Below are 6,192 nucleotides of genomic sequence, written 5' to 3' on the forward strand. Positions count from 1 at the left end.
TACTAGTGATTACCCCATTACTATTGTAGTTATACCCCTTATTTATATTGTTGTGCCCCTATTACCCCCATATTGTTATTTATGTGCCCCATAGAATCCCTCTATTGTTATTTTTGTGGCTTTATATTATTATTGTTAGGTCGGCTGGATTATATTGTGACTCCTTAGACTCCTATATATAGAAAGGAGGTTTTGTCATTTGAATCATCCAAGAATTGTTCATTTATGTAATGTAAAGGAGGTTGCCCCCTCGAAGAGACTGAATTCTAAGGCATTGATCTATCTTTTCTATCTTTTCTTGAGCTGGTTTCATAACAGTATGGTAGTTGTTACAATGTGACAAAATTTATGACTTTCTTTCTCCCTTATTCTTACTAACCTGTGATTTACATGAATGGAAAATTTAGCCTGTTGTAGTGTGTGCCCTGATGATGGGTATTCATATTCATTAGAACCAGGACTTGGTTCAGAGGTTCTATGATCTCTCATGAGTAATGATAAACCTTATAGGATGGGTTGACCTTATGTTTCCACCCTCACATTCTCAACAAAATGCATTCTCATTCTATTTGCTTTGATGTTTAACCTCCTCATGCTAGACATCATAGTTTGTGCCATATCTCTCTAATGAGATAGTGTGGTAGCTTCTTTCCTGAATGGTTGGATTGGGGTAAGACTTTATATCACTGGATTTGTCTTAACGAGAAGAACGAAATGGTGATGCTTAATTCCATTTTTGAAGACACAAATGATATACATACATACATACATACATACATACATACATATATATAGATATATAGATATAATCTAGTATCTCTAATTGTTTACCAGGGAGATTGGATTAACAAGTGAACATCTTACACTCGGGTTCGGTGGGGAGGTGTTTTACAACAATAGTTGATGTAATAGCACTTCTCTATACTCCTTCAAATGTCCAAACTATTATTAAACATATTTTATTAATTAATTGCTTTAAAAAATAATATATATATATATAAAATAAATTTGTAATCATTTTAATTTAAAACCAATTTCACTATATTTACTTAAATTTAATAATTGATAATAATTTGTGAGTGTAGGTTTTCACAGTTTCAATTCATATTGTATTTTGTTACATTCATATTGTATGTTGTTACTTTTAGAAGAAAGTGTAGCACGTGTGTCAAACATCTTTGTTTCTGGAACAAATTGCAGCATGTGTGTGAAATGTCCTTAAAACATACTTTTCTAAAGAGGTTTAGAATTTGACTGTAGATTTCCACAACTTGAATTCATATGGTATGTTGTTGCTTCTAAGTTTATGGAGATGTATTCTTATCCTTCTAAGTTTATGGAGGTGTATGCTCTTTTAAGATTATCTTATCTATAAAATATAATTAAAAACTAAAATTACAGATATAAATAAATATTTAATTTCATAGATATATTAATAAGATTAAAAAATATATGATTTTATTGAAAATAGTTTTTAAAATGATTATGAGAAATATTGGTTTTCTTTTATATATTATTTAAGTTGAAATTGTGCTTTTTTGTCTCAACTAAGATTTAAAATTACTTTTGATTGGTTAAGAGGTTATCTATTTAAGTTAAAATTGTGTTTTTTTTTGTCATGAAGAAAGACTTAAAATTACTTTTGATTAGTTAAGAGGTTATCTTTTTTAAATGAGATTAACCACATAAGTCTTAAAAGCACTTTGAGAAAGTGAAAGCATATCCTTTATAGACCACTAATAAATTAATAAATCGTAGATTTTTTAAAAGCACAATAATAAGTCAACACAGTTAGTGATAATTATCTTTACTTCTAATTAAAATAATATTTTTTTATAAATTTCATTATTTACGAAATAAAATAAAATAAAAAAATATTTTTACATTCGTGATAAACTCCTTTGTTGGTTTTGTTTGGATTTTTTACATTAATGATCATCCTTGTGTGTTTGTTTTATTTGGATGGTGGTTTCACCCAGCGTTGAGGGGGGCGAGGCCTTTTCGAAAATTGAAAAAGCACTATTAAAATTTATATAAAATAATTTATTTTACCACCTTCCAACCAGAATTGATAACGCCATATACAAATTCAGGGTGATTGAAAGGCAATTCAACTCTAATGTTTTCAAAGGACAGATGTAGGAAGATAAGTCCAAGGAAGTTCATGGGTGCCATGAATCTGATTTGCTTATGGGATGGGGCCCTTTCAGTGGCCCGTGCCTTAGGAAAGGAGAGGATTTGCTTTCACTCCGTTAAATATGAACTTCTATCGCTAAGAATAACGGCAGGATTGGATCCAAGCTTGCCCTTTTTCATAATACATCAATAATCCTTGACAATACCAAACCTCACCAACTTCTAAAAATATTAAATAAATTAACAGCATTAAATGAATGAACAAGTACAGTTGAATCACTGGGGCAGCTGGCTGGTTGTGATTGGATGTTGTTTAGGGAATGCTATTCAAGGTTTAAATCAATCTATGAAAGTGGTATTATTGACAGGCATCATCAAGCCAAATTTCCAAATTAGTCAAAGGGGTCATCACATTAAATGTATTAAGAGGAGTGAAAGAGGGCTCCTGAACAAACAGGTAACCCGGCAAATGCAAAGGGCAGAGAGGTATTTAATACGCCTACTGTGAGGTCTCTCCACCCATGCAACACCTCACTGAATGACAAATTCCCAATATCTATGTCCTCATCTCCCTCCTTTTCACAGATCTCCAAACGTCAGACTCTGAAGCTATGGGTTTGTCCAACCAACAAAGCTGACGGCCTGGAGATCCTGCAGAAATGGATCTCCTCCTCCCATCAGGAATTTTAGAATCTTAAATATATTGACCCAAAGAAGGTACTAGCAGCTTTTTGGTAGAATTTATGCAGCATGGAAGTCAAACAGATGGTAAATTCAGATTACTGATAGAGAGGTGACATGATTATGTAGATGCAATTAGAGGGCAATTGTAGAGCGAATCCATAAGTGAGGGGATACGATCTATATGATCGGATCTGGAGGACAAATCCAAGTGGGTTCCAGGAGGGGATCTGTACTGTGTCAGAATGGAATTCATTGGCTTGGCTGATGGGCAGTTTTGAATCCATTGCTGATACAAAATCCTGCTTTTGTACAGTGTTCTGCAGGTGGGTCTATTGATTGAATAGCTGGAAAGTTCTGGGAAAGGGCAAGTAGGTGGTGTTTTTGTGTGTAGAGCAATATGGATCAACCAGGAGACGAGAAGAAAAAGGCAGAAACCCTCTCTAGGAACAATTCGGTTGTGAATTCTGAATGCCCATCTGTAGATCATGCCAGTTTGGATGAGAATTCTGAGAGCCCATATCAGAGTCTTGTTGTCTTGGATGAGAATTTGGATAATGCAGAGAAACTGATCCTCAAATGGGACATGGCCTCTTCTGAGGCTGCAAAGCAGTCCATGATCTTTGAAGGACAGCCACAAGAGGCTGAAAAATATCTGAAAACTGTTGATGAGCTGCAGAAATTGATGGAGTCTGTGTCACTGCCCCAGGCCGATGTTCATAAGGCACAGAATGTATTGCAGATTGCAATGGTTCGTTTGGAGGAAGAGTTTAGGAATCTTTTGCTCCTTCACAGTGAACCTCTGGATCCCGAGCTGGTTCTCAATCCGGCCTCAATGGCCTCTTCCAGGTCTCTCAATGAATCATATAGGGATCGCCCATCTCATAGTTCTGATGATGATGAAGCTGAGGAGGAAGAGGAAGAGGCTGTGTCTCATCCCCTGGCCGATAAGGTTTGTGAGATGGACTTGATTCCTCAGGATGTGATCCCTGATCTGCATAGGATTGCAGAAAGGATGGTGGCGGCAGGATATACAAGAGAGTGTATGCAGGTCTATGGAAGTATCAGAAAATCCATGGTGGACGAGAGTTTCCTTAGACTAGGAATTGAGAAGCTCAGTATTGGAGATGTGCAGAGATTGGAGTGGGAAACACTAGAAGTCAAGATTAAGAAATGGATCAGGGCTGCCAAAGTGTGTATCAGGATGCTTTTTGCAAGCGAAAAACGTCTGTGTGAGCAGGTCTTTGATGGGTTGGATTCTGTTGGGGAAACTTGCTTTTCTGAGCTTGCCAAGGGTGCAACAATGCAGTTGTTCAATTTCAGTGAAGCCATAGCCATTAGTAGGAGGTCTCCTGAGAAGTTGTTCAAGATCCTTGATCTGTATGAAACTCTTTTGGAGCTTTTGCCTGATATTGAGATGGTGTTTTCCGATGAGCTGTGCGCAAATGTGAAGACACAGGCCTCGGAAATATTGACGCGGCTTGGAGAAGCGGCCAGAGGGATCTTCACAGAGTTTGAGAATGCAATTCAAAGGGAGACTTCCAGAACACCTATCCCTGGAGGTACAATTCATCCTATAACTAGGTATGTAATGAATTACATTAGTTTTATTTCGGATTACAAAGAGACATTAATGAAGCTGATTGTCAACAAGCCTTCTCAGACCTCAAAGCTTCTGCCTGAAGGGTTAATAGATTTGATTGGGGAGTATGATAAAGGAAGTGATTCAGATGATCAATCTGTGTTGTCTCTGCATTTGGTTTGGATCACTCTTATTCTGCAAAACAATTTAGAGGGTAAGTCCAAGGTGTACAAGGATATTTCTTTATCACATATTTTTCTTATGAACAATGTGCACTATATTGTTCAGAAGGTGAAGGGCTCAGATCTTAGAGCTCTAATTGGAGATGACTGGCTGAGAAAGCATTCAGGTAAGGTCAGACAATATGCAACAAACTACCAAAGAGCTACTTGGATGAAAGTACTGTCTTGTTTAAGAGATGAAGGTCTTCATGTGGGTGGAAGTTTTTCTAGTGGGGTCTCTAAAACTGCCCTGAAGGAGAGGTTCAAAAGCTTCAATGCTGCATTCGAGGAAGTTCATAGGTCTCAGTCTACTTGGATTGTTCCTGATGCACAGCTGCGAGAGGAACTCCGAATATCCATAGCAGAGAAGTTGTTACCAGCATATAGGTCTTTCTTTGGCCGATTTAAGAACCATTTGGAAAGTGGGAGGCACTCTGAAATGTATATCAAATACTCACCAGAAGACTTGGAAAATACCCTTTTAGATTTCTTCGAGGGCTCTCCAGTGTCTATGCATGTAAGGAGGAGATCCCATTGACAGCTTCTAGAACCTACTTCCTTCTGAGATTATTAGCCTCTATATCTATCCTTCTCTGTAAACCAACAGATATAGCTTTCTAGGGTTTCTTTTCATCTCCCCTGTAATGGCAGTAGAAGACTGGACCAAGCTAAGATGCCTATTGAGCTTATACCCAAAGCACTTCATTCTTTTGCAGTGTTGAAGGCCCTTGTGCCTTGTAAGCTTTTGAGGGTACCGAAGTAGCTAACTTACTGGTTGAATTCTGTCTGACTCATCTCGAGATTCTTGCCCTGTTAAAATGGGTTCAATTTGGTTGATTGAAGCAGCATTCTTCAAAGCGAAGGGAAGAGACCACGAGGGGCATCCAGTGATCAGCATCGTTCTTCATTTTTGTAGCTTGTCATTCAACTTATTATTTGTATTCTGTACAAGGTCTAATAATCAGCATTAGGAAAATGCATTTCCTAGCATGCATTTGCCACACACAGTACTTGTGTGGGGCAATTTTTTCGTTATGTAATGTTTGCTATATTTTAAGAATTTGATATAAAACTTTTCTTAAAGGAAGAACAGGCATGCTTCTGCAACTTGATGGCCTCTTGATGCTGTTGAAGCAGGGGAGACATTTGCTAGTAATATAGTTTCCCAATTGAAATTCAGAACACTTTCAGGCACACTTACAAATATGTCTGCACGACTGCATGATGTATCATCTCATGTTCTCTGCAAGAAACTTTTCATCCTTGCTTTGTTGCTATTGACCGCAGATTAATACAACTGACAGACTACAAAGAGGTAAGTCAATATTTATTTGAGGAAGAAAATCCATCTATAAGAATTTAGGACTATATCAATCCTTTAGCTGAATAGTTTTCTTGCCTCTACCATTTGTGCATTTTATCTTTTTAATCTGTGTCTTCTTCTAGTAACTTCAGAAATTCTCGCTGTATTTCCATGATACTTTATCATGCTCTGCCAGCACTTGCACATTCTTGAATTTGAACATTTTGATTCATACTGAAATGATACATGTTGGACATGCCTCAATTATT

At 37.0% G+C, this 6,192-nt stretch overlaps 1 pseudogene; it reads left to right on the forward strand.

Annotated features, from left to right (window-relative positions):
• The first annotated feature begins 2,524 nt into the window (after positions 1-2,524).
• Positions 2,525-5,826, forward strand: LOC149176903 (exocyst complex component EXO70B1 pseudogene; annotated as a pseudogene).
• Positions 5,827-6,192: the final 366 nt, after the last annotated feature.

The sequence above is a fragment of the Pinus tabuliformis genome, chromosome 4_1 (assembly GCF_031772625.1).
Source record: "Pinus tabuliformis cultivar Carrire ecotype Pingquan chromosome 4_1, CPIR1, whole genome shotgun sequence".
Lineage (NCBI taxonomy): Eukaryota > Viridiplantae > Streptophyta > Pinopsida > Pinales > Pinaceae > Pinus > Pinus tabuliformis.